Source organism: Musa acuminata, chromosome BXJ1-8 (genome assembly GCF_036884655.1).
Source record: "Musa acuminata AAA Group cultivar baxijiao chromosome BXJ1-8, Cavendish_Baxijiao_AAA, whole genome shotgun sequence".
NCBI classification, from domain to species: domain Eukaryota; kingdom Viridiplantae; phylum Streptophyta; class Magnoliopsida; order Zingiberales; family Musaceae; genus Musa; species Musa acuminata.
Window position 1 is genome coordinate 31,793,599 of NC_088334.1, and position 17,930 is coordinate 31,811,528.

Genomic DNA, 17,930 nt, shown 5'->3' on the forward strand with positions numbered 1-17,930 from the left:
TTTGGCAAATCACTCGCGTACTCGTATGCTCGGACTTCTCTCCAATCTGATGAAAATGAAACAAGAGGGAAGTACTATTGCTGATTATCTATAACATATCAAAATTATCATCGATGATTTAACTTTGATAGGTCATTCTCTTAGTGATGAAGAAGTCCTAATCCATATCCTCAATGACCTAGGAGGCGAGTACAAAGAACTGACAATAGCATTTCGGGCACGCGACTCACCAATATCATTCGAAGAACGTTATGATAAGTTGATCGACTATGAGACGTACTTAAAGCGTGATGATAGGTTGCCCAGACCACCTATTACAGCTCAGGCCAATCAAAAATCCAAGAGGAAGAGCAACCAGTACAATAAGTACATCAACAACGATTTGGCTAAGTTGCCTCCCAGCCCTATGGGGCCCAGACCAAACCCCCCTTATCCATATCTATAATATCCCTCACTTTTGAAAATTATTAATAAGGATTTATATGTAAATTGGAGGGCTTATATGTAAATATAGAAATTTCAAGGACTAAACTGTTAAGTTGCAAAAAGAAAAAAATAAAGAAAATCGAAAATTTTGGTTTTATCCCATCGCCTCCCACGTTCTCTGTTCCCGAAACAGAGAGATGAGCTGAGAGAGGAGCTGTGGGGCGTGCGGAGAAGAAGAAGAGAAGTAGAGGAAGAAGAGGGAGAAGAGAAGAAGAAGAAGAAGAAGAAGAAGAAGAAGAAGAAGAGAGGAGGATAGCTGCGGCAAGGCTGCAGCGAGGAGGTGTGTGGCATTGGGGAGGAAAAGGGAAGAGGAGAAGAAGAGAAGGACAAGAAGAGGGAAAAGAGAGGGAAGAGGGAGAGGAGCGAGTGGTGGCAGTAGCTAGGGTTGCAGCACCTCTGTTTCCTGCAGATGGAAACAGAGGAGAGGTGTGGGGCGTTCGAAGAGGAGAATAAGAAGAAGAGGAAGAGAAGAAGAAGAGGAAGCAGGAGAAGAGGTTGTGATACCTCTGTTTCCTACAGAGGAAATAGAGGAGAGGGTGTGTGTGACGTCGGGGAGGAGAAGGGAAGAAGAAGAAGAGAAGAAGAGAAGGGAAAGGAGGAGCTGCGACTGCGGCGGTGGCAGCTGCAATTGGAAGAGAAGGTGAGGAAAAAGAGAAGAAGAAGAAAGGAAGGAGAAGGAAGAAGGAGAAGAAGAGGGAAAAGAGAGGGAAGAGCGAGAGGTGGCAGCAGCTAGGGCTGTAGCACCTCTATTTCCACAGGTGGAAACACAGGAGAGGTGTGGGGCATTTGAAGAGGAGAAGAAGAAGAAGAGGAAGAGAAGAAGAAGAGGAAGCAGGAGAAAAGGTTTTGATACCTCTGTTTCCTGCAGAGGAAACAGAGGAGAGGGTGTGTGTGACGCCGAGGAGGAGGAGGGAAGAAGAAGAGGAGAAGAAGAGAAGGGAAAGGAGGAGCTGCGGTTGCGGCGGTGGCAGCTGCAGCTGGAAGAGAAGGAGAGGAAGAGAAGGTGAGGAAGAAGAGAAGAAGAAGAAAGGAAGGAGAAGGAAGAGGAGAAGGGAAAGAAGCAGCTGCGGCTGTGGCAGCTGCAACTATGGCAGGGAAAGAGAAAGAGGAAGGAAGAAGGGAAGGAGAGGAAGAAGAGAAAGGGAAGAAGGGGCTGCGCAAGCGGCGATGGTAGCTATAGTTGGAAGAGAAGAAGGAGAGGAAGATGAGCAGGGGAGGAAGAAGAGGCAGCGACAGTGCAGCTGGGAAAGAAGAGAAGGAAAGGAAGAAGAAGAGAAAGGAAAAGGGAAGAAGAGAGGAAGAGGAGAAGGGGAGGCAGCTGCGGCAGTGGCAGCTGCAGCTGGAAGAGAAGGAGAGGAAATAGAGCAGGGGAGGAAGAAGCGGCTACGGTCATGGCTACGACTGTGGTAGTGGCAGCGGCGATGGCTGCGACAGCTGTGTTTGAAAAAGAAAACATAGGAATGAGAGTAAGAGAGAGCAGGTAACTATGCCTCTATGTTCTGCATGAGCTACAGTTGTGGAGGAAAAAGAGAAGACATGTAGAAAACAAAACAGGGAGAGGACAGGGAGGAAAAGTAGAAGGATTTGGGCTGACACCTTCTTTGGATCTTCAGATCAAAATCTTTGAAAGGCAAGTTTCCCAATCATTTCTCCTGTTATTGTTCTAATCTTTCCTATTGCAAGTGTCCTGATCTTTCCTTATTGCAATTTTATCTCTACATTTGCTTTGAATATGAGGAACATTGAATTGTTCTAGCCTTGAATTTGATATATCTCTTGTTTGGACGTAACGATTCGAATCTGTGCAACTTCTGAGATTCTGACCTTTCTACCTTGTTATGGTTATAACTTCATGGATTGACCTCTGATTTGAACAAAACTTATTTGATCAGAATATAGACTCATAAACCTTTCTTTTGATAGCTTTCTTGAGTATATTGGAGCACAATTGATGGTTTGAATTATTTGTTCAATGTGCCTCTTGAATTCTACTAGAAATCGAGCTTTGGTCGATTTCACATATTCTGGTTTCATTCCTTTAGAAATTAATTTGTATCGTAATGTTTCATAAAGGCATATGTACATTTCGTTGTTTCGCATGTGCTTCTAATATGTCCCAATTTATTGTTCACAATACCCTTTTGTACTCTGGTGTTTGTGGGATTATTTGGACCTTTGCCAGAAATGGCAAAGGGTATGTGCTTAGAGCCCGCGATGCTCTAGATTATGTTTGGTGGTCATTCAGAAATGAATAGACCATATTATGTTTGGAATCCCACTTCACCTTCTATCTGTTTGATATGAAATTCAGAGCCGACCTAGCACTTGGGTAGGGTGAGAGGGCTCGAGTAGGAAAGGGCTACCCGTGGATGGGGTCGAGAACTCATCACGGCGTGGAGCCACCTCTGAGTTAAACCTCACATGCACTATGTTAGGGTACGACGTCTGAACTTCTATTTCGTATTCGTTCTTTGATATGCTTCGAAATAGTCCATATGCCATTGATATGTTCCGAAATGTTTCATTTGTCATTGATATGCTCCGAAACATTTCATACGCCTTTGATATGCTCCGAAATGTTTCATTTGTTATTGTTACGCTTCGAAATGTTCCATATGTCATTGATATGCTCCGGAACATTTCATACGCTATTGATATGCTCCAATTACTCTGTGCTCCATTTGCTATGAATTGATATATTCTGAAATGTCCTATTTGCCATTAATATGCTCAGGATCATCTCGTACGCTATTGATATGCTCCAATTACTCTATGCTCCATTTGTTATGAACCAAATATGTTATGAATGAAATGATATTTGTTATTCTGTATCTAATAAGATGATATCTTTGAATCTCTTGGATTCTGTCTTGCATTGTGATATCTTGTTTGTTTGAAACTGTCCCTTCTCGTGCTATATATGCTTTGTTACTTGCTGAACTGTTTTTAGCTCACTCCGTTGTTATATAAATCTTTCAGGTCAGCTTGTCACTCTTTGAGATGTTTGAATTGGGCTGAGCAGTGGAGAGCTATTCTGAATTATGGGCAAGTCTTGTTGGGTATTATTTTATTATTGTATAAGCATATTTTGTATGTAATGAAATATTGTCGATGAACCGAAATGGATATACCTTGTAAAAGTGTTAGAAGATCTCTCTTATTTGGAATTTCGGAATGTTAAGTCGTGATATGAACTTGTGGTAAATGGTTGGAGTTCTGATTGTGTAAATTACTTAGCTTGTGGATTTATAAATATTGTTCATGTTTGTTAAGTTGGCTTGGGTTGTCATAAATGTGAATTATCGAGTTATATGATATATGATTATAAACTGCACAGGTTTTATAGATGTGAATTTGATAGAATGTTTTTCAATATCCTCAAATGTGATTTTGGATCCTGGATTGGTTTGTGTTAAAAATTTTAATATCATGGATATTTTGAGGGGCGTGACAGAGGTGGTATCAGAGCATGATTTGAGGATCACTGAAATATTTAATATGTTGACGTGCAAAATATATTGAGGTCTAGTGAACTATTGTGATTGGTGAAAATTTTCTTTGATGTATTTTAGGAATCAAGGATGATGAGGTAATTTGGTCCTCCTACTTCATCTGGTTTTGATTAATTAAGTGGGATGAAAGGGGTAATCGGGGATATTGAATCAGAGTGGCGCAGTAGAAGCATGGTGCACTAATTTCATTGGTGGTAGAAAAAGGGATGATGCAAACAGAGAAGATATTTGATGTACAAAATTATTCTGATGATTGAAAGATTTCTTTTGCCACCTTATATTGGAAGTAGAGGCTGATCATTAATGGGAACAATGAAAAGAATTTTTGAAGAGCAATGGCAAGAATGATAAGGACAAGTTTACCAATAAAAATATGATTGAAAATGAATCAGAAAGTAATAACAAGAGGATCAAGACATTTGGATTTGAAATGGGAAGTCACCATAAAAGACTCAATCACGTGTGAATTGCAAGTTAAATTATGACACAAGTTTGTGTTTTCGGGTGACTAGAGTCTATTTTGCTTGTGGAAAGTTGGATCATGAAATAAAAGACTGCCCATTGAACAAGAAGAAAGAGTCACTGCCTCTTAAATCATCAACCCATATCAGAGTGTATGCTATCACTCAATATGATTCTAAAACTTCTGAATTAGTGATCGAAGGTATTATGCATGTTTTTGAAAGAATGCAAATATTTGTTTGACCATGGGTCCTATCTACGATTTGATTCGTAACATGTTGCTTATCACTTGGGCATTCAACCTAGACCACTGCATTATATGATATATATAAAATACGATCATTGGAGATTCTTTGATAATGAACTTGAATCTGGTCCTCTTGTCTGATTTTTATTGGAGAACTTGAACTTTTGCTGATTTAGTTCTCCTAGAGATTTAGAACTTTGATATTATACTTGGTATGGATTGACTATCTTCTTATCATACCAGTATGGATTGTTATATAACAAATGATCACTTTTTACATATTTGATCAGCTGATCTTTTATTTTGAGAGTATTGGATATGATTTATCTCATTGCCTAATGTATCCCAGGATGAATTGCACGAATTACCTCCAAAACGTGACTTTGCTTTTGATTTGGTCCTTGGGACAATCCCAATATCTAAGCCTCTCTACGGAATGACATCATTTGAGTAAATGGAATTAGAAAAAGCAACTACAAGGACTATTAAATAAGGATTTTATTTGGTTTAATATTTCATCATGGGGTGTTCCGGGGTTTGTTAAAAAGAAGGATGGAACATTAAAGCTTTGTATTGATTATAGATAGTTGAATCAAGTGACTATAAAAAATGAGTATTTTCTGAAGTAACGACTTGCTTGATAAACTGCAGGGTGCGCAAGTATTTTTAGAAATTGATTGAAGGTCGGGTTACCGTCTATTGAGGATCAAGGAGGAGAATATTTCGGTCATTCTTGGATAATTGTATCATTATATTGTATTGATGAAATTATTTGAGAGCAGGAGGAGGAAATAAAGATATCATAATCCTCATCTTTTCATCAATTGAGCTATGATCAATTTAGAGGACTAAATTTTCTTTTAAGGAGGGAAGAGTATAATATCCCTCACTTTTGAAAATTATTAATAAGGATTTATATGTAAATTGGAGGACCTATATGTAAATATAGAAATTTCAAGGACTAAACTGTTAAGTTGCAAAAAGAAAAAAAATAAAGAAAACAAAAAATTTCGGTTTTATCCCACCGCCTCCCACGTTCTCTGTTCCCGAAACAAAGAGATGAGCTGAGAGAGGAGCTGTGGGGCATGCGGAGAAGAAGAAGAGAAGTAGAGGAAGAAGAGGGAGAAGAGAAGAAGAAGAAGAAGAAGAAGAGAGGAGAATAGCTGCGGCAAGGCTGCAGCGAGGAGGTGTGTGGCGTTGGGGAGGAAAAGGGAAGAGGAGAAGAAGAGAAGGAGAAGAAGAGGGAAAAGAGAGGGAAGAGGGAAAAGAGAGGGAAGAGGGAGAGGAGCGAGAGGTGGCAGCAGCTAGGGCTGCAGTACCTCTGTTTCCTGCAGACGGAAACAGAGGAGAGGTGTGGGGCGTTGGAAGAGGAGAAGAAGAAGAAGAGGAAGTAGGAGAAGAGTTTGTGATACCTCTGTTTCCGGCAGAGGAAACATAGGAGAGGGTGTGTGTGACGTCGGGGAGGAGAAGGGAAGAAGAAGAGGAGAAGAAGAGAAGGGAAAGGAGGAGCTGCGGCTGCGGCGGTGGCAGCTACAACTGGAAGAGAAGGTGAGGAAAAAGAGAAGAAGAAGAAAGGAAGGAGAAGGAAGAAGGAGAAGAAGAGGGAAAAGAGAGGGAAGAGGGAGAGGAGCGAGAGGTGGCAGCAGCTAGGGCTGCAGCACCTCTATTTCCACAGGTGGAAATAGAGGAGAGGTGTGGGGCATTCGAAGAGGAGAAGAAGAAGAAGAAGAGGAAGAGAAGAAGAAGAGGAAGCAGGGGAACAGGTTTTCATACCTCTATTTCCTGCAGAGGAAACAGAGGAGAGGGTGTGTGTGACGCTGGGGAGGAGGAGGGAAGAAGAAGAGGAGAAGAAGAGAAGGGAAAGGAGGAGCTGCGGCTGCGGCAGTGGCAGCTGCAGCTGGAAGAGAAGGAGAGGAAGAGAAGGTGAGGAAGAAGAGAAGAAGAAGAAAGGAAGGAGAAGGAAGAGGAGAAGGGAAAGAAGCAGCTGCGGCTGTGGCAGCTGCAACTATGGCAGGGAAAGAGAAAGAGGAAGGAAGAAGGGAAGGAGAGGAAGAAGAGAAAGGGAAGAAGGGGCTGCGGAAGCGGCGATGGTAGCTATAGTTGGAAGAGAAGAAGGAGAGGAAGATGAGCAGGGGAGGAAGAAGAGGCAGCGGCAGTGCAGCTGGGAAAGAAGAGAAGGAAAGGAAGAAGAAGAGAAAGGAAAAGGGAAGAAGAGAGGAAGAGGAGAAGGGGAGGCAGCTGCGGTAGTGGCAGCTGCAGTTGGAAGAGGAGAGGAAACAGAGCAGGGGAGGAAGAAGAGGCTGCGGTCGTGGCTACGACTGTGGTAGTGGCAGCGGCGATGGCTGCGACAGCTGTGTTTGAAAAAGAAAACATAGGAATGAGAGTAAGAGAGAGCAAGTGACTATGCCTCTATATTCTGCATGAGCTGCAGTTGTGGAGGAAAAAGAGAAGACATGTAGAAAACAAAACAGGGAGAGGACATGGAGGAAAAGTAGAAGGATTTGGGCTAACACCTTCTTTGGATCTTCAGATCAAAATCTTTGAAAGGCATGTTTCCCAATCGTTTCTCCTGTTATTGTTCTAATCTTTCCTATTGCAAGTGTCCTGATCTTTCCTTACTGCAATTTTATCTCTACATTTGCTTTGAATATGAGGAACATTAAATTGTTCTATCCTTGCATTTGATATATCTCTTGTTTAGACGTAACGATTCGAATCTGTGCAACTTCTGAGATTCTGACCTTTCTACCTTGTTATGGTTATAACTTCATGTATTGACCTCTGATTTGAACAAAACTTATTTGATCAGAATATAGACTCATAAACCTATCTTTTGATAGCTTTCTTGAGTATATTGGAGCACAATTGATGGTTTGAATTATTTGTTCAATGTGCCTCTTGAATTCTACTAGAAATCGAGCTTTAGTCGATTTCACATATTCTGGTTTCATTCCTTTGGAAATTAATTTGTATCGTAATGTTTTATAAAGGCACATGTACATTTCATTGTTCCGCATGTGCTTCCGATATGTCCCAATTTATTGTTCACAATACTCTTTTGTACTCTGGTGTTTGTGGGATTATTTGGACCTTTGCTAGAAATGGTAAAGGGTATGTGCTTAGAGCCCGCGATGCTCTAGATTATGTTTGGTGGTCATTCAGAAATGAATAGACCATATTATGTTTGGAATCCCACTTCACCTTCTATCTGTTTGATATGAAATTCAGAGCCGACCTAGCACTTGGGTAGGGTGAGAGGGCTCGAGTAGAAAAGGGCTACCCGTGGATGGGGTCGAGAACTCATCACGGCGTGGAGCCACCACTGAGTTAAACCTCACATGCACTATGCTAGGGTACGACGTCTAAGCTTCTATTTCGTATTCGTTCTTTGATATGCTTCGAAATGGTCCATATGCCATTGATATGTTCCGAAATGTTTCATTTGTCATTGATATGTTCCGAAACATTTCATACGCCTTTGATATGCTCCGAAATGTTTCATTTGTTATTGTTACGCTTCGAAATGTTCCATATGTCATTGATATGCTCCGGAACATTTCATACGCTATTGATATGCTCCAATTACTCTGTGCTCCATTTGGTATGAACTGATATATTCTGAAATGTCCTATTTGCCATTAATATGCTCCGGATCATCTCGTGCACTATTGATATGCTCCAATTACTCTATGCTCCATTTGTTATGAACCAAATATGTTATGAATGAAATGACATTTGCGATTCTGTATCTAATGAGATGATATCTTTGAATCTCTTATATTCTGTCTTGCATTGTGATATTTTGTTTGTTTGAAACTGTCCCTTCTCGTGCTATATATGCTTTGTTACTTGCTAAGCTATTTTTAGCTCATTCTGTTGTTATATAAATCTTTCAGGTCAGCTTGTCACTCTTTGAGATGTTTGAATTGGGTTGAGGCAGTGGAGAGCTATTCTGAATTATGGGCAAGTCTTGTTGGGTATTATGTTATTGTTGTATAAGCATATTTTGTATGTAATGAAATGTTGTCGATGAACCGAAATGGATATACCTTGTAAAAGTGTTAGAAGATCTCTCTTATTTGGAATTTCGGAATGTTAAGTCTAGTTTACGATGATATGAACTTGTGGTAAATGGTTGGAGTTCTGATTGTATAAATTACTTAGCTTGTGGTTTTATAAATGTTGTTCATGTTTGTTAAGTTGGCTTGGGTTGTCATAAATGTGAATTATCGAGTGATGTGATATATGATTATAAACTGCACAGGTTTTATAGATGTGAATTTGATAGAATGTTTTTTAGTGTCCTCAAATGTGAGTTTGGATCCTGAATTGGTTTGTGTTGAAAATTTTAATATCATGGATATTTTGAGGGGCATGATAATATCAAGGTGGTAACTTTCATAATCCTCAGCCGTCATGTCCAGACTTCATAAGCCACCAACGAGTCATTTGCTAACTATGTGATAAAGTCGGACACTCCGCGAAAGTCTATCGATCTTGCCCCAGGCTCCCTACTCCATCACAGTGGCCTCAAGCGAATTTCATGGCTACTCCAACTCCTACCCAACCTAATTGGATTGTGGACTCAGGCGCCTCTCATCACATCACCTCTGATCTTCAAAACTTGTCGATCCACAACAACTATGACGGAAATGAAGATATCATCATCGGTGACGGTAAAAGAATTCCTATTACTCATTCTGGTTCCTCAATGCTTAGTTCACTTATCACAACTTTTACACTCGATGATGTTCTGTGTGCACCTAACATTAAAAGAAACCTCATTTCTGTTTCTCAATTCTGTAAACAAAATAATATCTCAATTGAATTCTTTCCTAACTTTTTTCTTGTCAAGGATTTGAGCACGGGGGCATCCTTGGTCTAGTGCCAGAACAAAGACAACATTTATGAGTGGCCATCCGCTTTGCAAATTACCCTTCCAACTGCTCACTCTTTAGTCACAACTCTGGTTGATGTATGGCATCATCGTCTTGGTCATCCCTCCCCTTTTATCCAGCAAAAATTACTTTCTCGTTATTCTCTTCCTACCTTGAAAATCAATAGCACTGTCAATCATTGCAATGCTTGTCTTTGCAATAAAAGTCATAAACTGCCTTTTGGGATAACCTCCATTTCTTACTCTAAACCATTTGAAATCATTTATACCGACGTGTGAGGCCTTGCCCCAATTCCTTCTTTTGACAAGTTTCGATTTTATGTCATTTTTGTAGACTATTTTACTAAGTACACATGGTTATATCCTCTCCACCATAAGTCTGATGTTTCCACAGTATTTACCAACTTTCGAAAGTTGGTCGAGAATTTTTTTCAATCTTCCATTAAAACAGTTTACTCTGATGATAGAGGCGAATATCAAGCCCTCGCATCCTGTCTCTCTACTTATGGTATACAACACCTCAAGTCACCCCCACATACTCCCCAATTGGTTGGCTCTGCCAAACGCAAACATCGACATATCGTTGAAAATGGTCTCTCCCTTCTACATCAAGCATCCATGGCATCACCTTTTTGGTCAGTAACTTTTTAAACTGCAGTTTATCTCATTAATTGTATGCTCACTCCAGTCTTACAATACCAGTCACCATTTGAAAAATTATTCCACAAGCTTTCAAACCTTCATAAACTCAAAGTTTTTGGATGTTTATGTTATCTATGGCTCCGTCCCTATGCGTCACATAAGCTAACACCACGATCTAAGCATTGCACTTTTATAGGCTACTCTCTTGAACATAATGCTTTTCGATGCTATGAACCCCAAACTAAAAAAGTTTTTATATCACGTCATGTTATTTTTGAGGAGTCTGTCTTTCCTTTTCAAAATAATCCTACCATGCAAGCTACTCCAATAAACATGCATCACTGGAATATCCCTCCGATCTTATCACACGAACCTCCAATGACACCATCCAGTCCTTACCCTCAAGATCCGCATACTACTATTACTCCATTTCAATAGCTTCTCACTCCCTCTATTTCTCCACTCCCTTCCTCACAAGTTTCCCCTATTAATAAAGCAATACCCTCAGCAACATTGCCACTAGCTTTACCTTCTCCTAGACCTAGTGACATTGTCGTGCTCACGGTTGGCCCAGTCCATGATAGTGACTTGCCCTCGGCTATACCACCAACACAATCTACCACTTCTATCCCCCCTAGACATCCAATGACAACACGCTCCAAAAGTGGTATTGTCAAACCACGTCAAGTCCTTGACTTACATGCTACAACAAGTTCCTCCACTGAGGCCAGTGAACCCACTACAATCACTCAAGCTCAAAAATCTTCTCACTAGCGTAAAGTTATGTGTGATGAATATAATGCTCTCCTCCATTACTCTACATGGACCTTAGTACCCTTTCATCAAACACAAAATATCATCGGGTGTAAATGGGTCTTTCGAATTAAGCGGAACCCAAACGGATCCATTGCCAGATATAAAGCATGTCTAGTTGCCAAAGGGTTTCATCAACGACCTGGTGTCGACTTCACAGAGACATTTAGTCCCGTTGTTAAACCTACAACAATCCGTCTTATCCTGAGTTTGGTCATCTCAAAGGGCTGGCACATACGACAATTGGATGTTAACAATGCTTTTTTACAGGGGACACTTACTGAAGATGTCTTTATGCAACCCCTGGTTTCGTTCATCCTCAATATCCGAGGCATGTCTGCAAACTTCAAAAAGCTATTTATGGACTTCGTCAAGCTCCAAGGGCTTGGTATAACGAGCTTGGCTCGTTTTTGACCTCAATTGGCTTCATCAATTCCAAGTCGATACCTCGTTATTCATTTACTAGCACAATGAAAACATAATATATCTTTTAGTATATGTGGATAATATTATTGTCAGAGGAAATGATCCTTTGAAGACTCAGGCATTTCTAAAGCACTTGGCCGATCGATTCTCCCTCAAAGATCTAGGAACTTTAAGCTACTTTTTGGGAGTGGAAGCAACATTTACACCTTCAGGTCTCTTCCTATCACAAAGAAAGTATATTCAAGATTTATTATCAAAGACAAACATGCAGGATGCGAAAGAGATTACAACTCCTCTCTCTACTAGTGAATCATTTAAATTATGTGATGGAAGTTCGGCTACAGATTCGACTCAATATCGACAAGTCCTTAGCTCCTTACAATACTTGGCTCTCACCCGTCCAGATATTTCATTTGCCATCAATAAATTATCGCAATTCATGCATTGACCATCTACTACACATTGGTCTGCGGTCAAACGAATTTTACGGTATCTTAAAGGGACTCTTAATCATGGCATTTTTCTTCGCAAAAATACTTTACTCCATCTCCATGCCTTTGGGAACTTTGATGATAGAACATCCGTCAGGATACATTGTCTTCCTTGGAGCTACTCCAATCAATTGGAGTTCTAAAAAACAAAAGACGGTTGCACGATCTACAACTGAAGCTGAATATCGTGCCATCGCCACCGTCGCTGCTGAACTCAGTTGGGTCACAAATCTGCCCAAGGAACTCAACGTCAACTCCACAATTATTCCTACAATATATTGTGATAATATTGGAGCTACCTACTTATGTGCTAATCCAGTGTTCCATTTCCGCATGAAACGCATAGCCATTGACTTCCACTTCGTGCGAGATCAAGTTGTCAGACATCAACTCCATGTTTCTCACGTATATACAGCTGATCAACTAGCATACTCACTCACAAAGTCTCTCACCCGTAAAATTTTTTTATCTCATCAGTCCAAGATCGGCATCCTTGATGGAAGCTCAATCTTGCGAGGGCATGATAAGCAGATAAGATTTCCTCAAGGCAGTTGAGAAAAATCCTTCATGCTGAATATGTATAACCTCCCTGAATGTATATAAATAGCTATCAAGAGCTAATGAACAAGACAATTACATCTTATACATTTCATAGTTTCTTCTACAATTTCTATCTTTCTATATTCTTCGTTTAATGTCTATCAAGTGCTTCTTATGTCATGGACCGGAGAAACTAACTATACATCATTTGTTCTTTGAACGTACTTACTCATTAGAGACTTGGAGAGCATCAACTATTTCACACTTGTCTTGGTTGGGATCAAGAAAAAGTATATGGTCAAGTCTCTCGTTTTCAGCAGGATTCCATATTGGGTATGACCATGAAGCTTGCTTTTAATACCATTATTTATCACCAATTGAGATGGATCATTAGTCTTTCCGTAACGTTAACGTCGATAAACTAATTGATACTATTTTTGCTTATATATTGATTGATATTCGTTGCATGTTATTATCCACTGTCAAAATAATATAAAAATAGTCTTGAGAACTGTGTTGTGGATCATATATAAGAAGTATATCTTTCTTTCACCGATATGCAGTTGGTGTCATTAGTGCCTCTGAACATAATTGGATTGCTATTAATGTTGATGCATTACTATGTCATGACTTTATAGGTTTACGATGCATCCTTCGCAATCATGGTATTATGGAGGCTAAGCTTATATTGTTTATGCTTATCCATGTTTGATTTAACTCTAAAGTTATAATCAATATAAATAGAGGTGGCATGGAAATGATGAGCCATAGTAACTAATATCATAAGTCTCAGCAGTTATTTTCGTGAAGCTAACAAGCCTATTAATTTCTTTCACACATTTTTGTAGTCTTTACGGGAACTAAGCATGTCTTTTTTCCCTCAACTGCGAAGGTTGATATAACTATCAATTATGTCCAAAGTGACCAAAGCAAGAATATAGCGTTATCGTGAGGCCAATATATATTGTCATCGGATAACTACTTGTGAGATTTTTGAATTTGCTTTTTGTCTCTTTTAGTGGCATTAACCTCTAAACTATTTGTATTTTTAACCTTTGGTACCGTCTTTTCATTGCCGCTAGTGTCCGATATGCATATATTGTAAGGTGTCTTTCTCTCTCTCTCTCTCTCTCTCTCTCTCTCTCTCTATATATATATATATATATATATATATATATATATATATATATATACTTTTACAGAATGTATATATATAAATATATACTTCCTCTATATATATATAACCGTTGGTCATGACAGTGAATGATGTTCGTCCATTATGCTTTGCGATTCGTGCTACGAAATGATGGGCGCTTTCGACGGTGGGATGCCCCTCTGGGTTGTACCGGTGCGGAGGGGACGTATCTTCCTCCCCCAACCATGACACAACCAGCTATAAAACCTTCGATCGCGCCCGTTAGAGTTTTGCTCCCCTCCTCCTCCTCTCTCAGAACGAAGTAATCGAAGAAGAAGATGGCGGCTGGCGGCGGGCTTATGTCGTTCCTGATGATCATGGCGCGGGCGACGACCTGGCTGGGAGCCGGCACCACGCTGCTGAACTCTCGTTCCTGTACACGATGGACGGTGGGCAGCCGGCGGTGCTCTTCAACCGGTTCCGGGGCGTGCTCCCGGAGACAGTGGGAAAGGGCACCCACTTCCTCGTCCCCTGGCTGTAGAAGCCCTTCATCTTCGACATCCGCACCCGTCCCTACACCTTCGCTTCCAACTCCGGCACCAAAGACCTGCATATCGTCAACCTCACCCTCCACCTCCTCTCCCGCCCCGACGTCGCCCACCTCCCCACCAACTTCACCTCCATCGGCACCAAGTACGACGACAAGGTCCTTCCTTCCATCGGCAACGAGGTCCTAGGTCCTCAAGTCCGTCGTCGCCCAGTTCAATGCCCATCAACTGCTCACCAAACGGCCCCAGGTCTCCGCCCTCGTCCACGATGCCCTCATCCGCCGCGCCCGCGACTTCCACATCGTCGTCGACAACGTCGCCATCACCAACCTCTCCTACAACTTCGAGTTCGCCAACGCCATCGAGAAGAAGCAGGTCGCGCAGCAAGAAGCCGAGCGCTCCAAGTTCCTATAGTCGCCCGTGCCGAGGGTGAGAGGATTTTAAAATTCTTTTAGAATATGATTCTAACTCGTTGTACACTTCAGCCTCCTATGGACACATGTCGAAGAGAAAGTTTCAATGCCTAGCAACATACTGAAAAGGGAAAAATTATATCAAAATGGGTTCCTCATCAAAATATTGGGAAAAAACCTGTTAAAGCGGAATATTCTTTTCCCTCTTTGTGTATCAAAATGGGTTCCTCATCAAAATACCAATTTGATATCCAAATGAAAATATCAACCAGCATAGTATAATCAATAGAGCAAAAAATCAATCACACAGTGAGACCAAATCTTTTAACGTGGAAAACGCAATGTGGGAAAAACCACGGGACCGTAGTCCACCTCAAACTTCATTATCAATTGTAATGATAACAGATTTACAATAGATCTTCTCTAGAATAACTAGAGAATCACAATAACATCAATATCATAGATCTTGGCTCAAGAATAGCATATCTTCATCACATTAGATAGATCTCCTCATAAGAGAATTCTAGGTCTCACAAAGTGAATATAGCAGGAAAGTACCTTAGAGAGGGTAAAATGTAGATCAATTCTAGTAGGATTGTAGAGCTTACTGCAAGAATTCTCCACATAAAATTTGGACTAAAACTGATAACGTTTGACAACCGATTATCAAGCAGAAATCTCAAAAACCTTACTTTCTCTCTCTTCTTTTCTCTGCACGCCACCACACACGTTCACTGTGCCGCTGCACGCTGCACGCTTGCGGTGTTCTCACGCTGCACACCATCACAACCCTATCTCTCTCTCTTTTTAATTTCTTTGATTTGGGCTCAAACGGCCCAATTTGTCAAAGCCCACATATGGGCTGGACCCAACAATTCTCTCCCTCCAGCTCATATGGTGGGCTATACCAAGCCCGTTCTTTGCCTTCATGCTTCAAGCTTCTCCTTAGGCAAAGACTTTGTCAACATATCTGAATCATTGTCATTGGTATGTACTTTTTCCAATTGTAATTCTTTCATCTCAAGCACATCACGAATCCAATGATATCTCACATCAATATGCTTAGATCTAGAATGGTATATTAAATTCTTGGAGAGGTGAATGACACTCTGACTGTCATAGTAAACAGTATATCCTTCCTGTTTCAAGCCCAATTCCTGTAAAAACCTTTTCATCCATAAAGCTTCTTTGCAGGCTTCAGTAATTGCTATGTATTTTGCTTCTGTGGTTGATAGAGCAACACACTTCTGTAACTTAGACTGCCAAGAGACTGCTTCTCCTACAAATGTCATCAAGAATCCTGAAGTGGACTTCTTGGAATCAGTATCACATGTCATGTCTATATCTGTGTACCCTTCTAACACAGGTTCATTATTACCAAAACATAAACATAACCTAAAAGTACCTCTTAGATATCTTAATATCCATTTCACTACTGCCCAATGTTCCTTTCCAGGATTAGAGAGAAATTGGCTGATAACTCCAACTGCATGAGCTATATCTGGCCTAGTACAAACCATAGGATACATCAAACTGCCTACTGCAGATGAGTAAGGCACTCTGGACATCTTTTTTTTTTCTTTCTCGCTTGTAGGACATTATTTCGAACTAAGCTTGAAATGACCTACGAGTGGAGAACAAACTGCTTTGGCTTTACTCATATCGAATATTTTAAGAACCTTTTCAATGTAAGTCTCCTAATATAGCCAAATCTTCCTTTTCTTTATATCACGAAGAATCTTCATGCCAAGTATTTGTTTCACCGATCCCAAGTCTTTCATGGCAAAAAACTTACTTAGCTCTCTTTTAAGCTTTCTAATTTTTCCAACATCATGGCCAACAATCAACATATCATCAACATATAGTAGTAAAATAATAAAATCATCATCTGAAAATTTCTTCATAAACACACAATGATCAGATGTGGTTCTATCATACCCTTGGCTCATTATAAAGGAATCAAACTTCTTATACCACTGTCTAGGTGCCTGTTTAAGTCTATATAAGCTTTTCCTAAGCTTACACACCATATTTTCTTTTCCCTTGACTTTAAAACTTTCTGGTTGCTCTATGTAAATTTCTTCTTCTAAGCCACCATGAAGTAATGCTGTTTTTACATCAAGTTGCTCAACTTCTAAATTCAAGCGGGCAGCCAAACCAAGAACAACTCGGATAGAGGACATTTTCACAACTGGAGAAAATATTTCTTCAAAGTCAATACCTTTCTTTTGACTGAATCCTTTCACAACTAGTCGTGCCTTGTATTTTTGTTGTGAGCTATTGTTTTCAATCTTTAATTTGTAAACCCACTTATTCTTGAGAGCTTTCTTCTCTTTAGGCAATTTTACCAAGTCATAGGTGTGGTTCTCAAGCAAGGATCTCATTTCTTCTTGCATGGCTTTAGCCCACTCACTCTTATTCTCATGTAGAATAGCTTCTTGGCAAGTTTCTGGCTCTCCCCCATCAATAAGCATAACATACTCATGTGGAGGATATCTGGTAGAGGGTTGTCGCTCTCTAGTAGATCTTCTTAATGGAATCTCAATTGGTGGTGGAGGTGCTTGTTCAATTGGTTCAGCATCATCAACTGTAGGTGTACCATCATTGGTATTCTCACCACAATCTTCTTGTTCATCTCCCCCATGATCATCATGAACTACAAGTGAAGGAACTTGACCCAAACTCCAAGGAATATAAACAGAGGTTTCTGGCTTCTCAATATTATCACCATCATTAAACAATTGGTCTTCAAGAAACACAACATCTCTGCTTCTAATAATCTTCTTGTTCATTGGATCCCATAATCTGTACTCAAACTCTTCATGACCATATCCCAAGAAGATACATGCTTTTGCTTTACTATCAAGCTTGGACCTCTCATCTTTGGGAATATGAACAAATGCTTTACACCCAAAGACTCTTAAGTGATTATAATATATATCATTTCCTCTCCATACTCTCTCTGGAATATCACCTTTCAGAGGAACTGATGGAGAAAGATTTATCAGATCAACTGTAGTTCTCATAGCCTCCCCCAAAATGACTTTGGTAACTTGGCATGGGAAAGCATACACCTAATCCTTTCTTCAATGATTCTGTTCATCCTTTCTGCCACACCGTTCTGTTGAGGAGTTTTAGAAATTATTTTCTTAAGCCTGATACCATAGAACCTGCAATAATTCTCAAAAGGACCCCTGTACTCGCCACTATTATCTGATCGAATACACTTTAGTTTTCTGCCAGTTTCTCTTTCAACACTAACATGAAACTCTTTGAAAACATCGAGTACCTGGTCTTTAGATTTCTAGTTTGCATAGT

General features: G+C 40.2%; 1 long non-coding RNA gene and 1 pseudogene across 1 annotated transcript; both read left to right on the forward strand.

The window, feature by feature from the left end:
- The first annotated feature begins 651 nt into the window (after window positions 1-651).
- On the forward strand, window positions 652-8,991 carry LOC135587720 (uncharacterized). Its single transcript, XR_010475959.1, has 3 exons — window positions 652-2,116; window positions 3,466-7,254; window positions 8,604-8,991. It is a non-coding gene; the product is annotated as an uncharacterized LOC135587720 (long non-coding RNA).
- Window positions 8,992-13,989: 4,998 nt separating this feature from the next.
- LOC135680316 (prohibitin-4, mitochondrial-like) lies at window positions 13,990-14,654 on the forward strand (annotated as a pseudogene).
- Window positions 14,655-17,930: the final 3,276 nt, after the last annotated feature.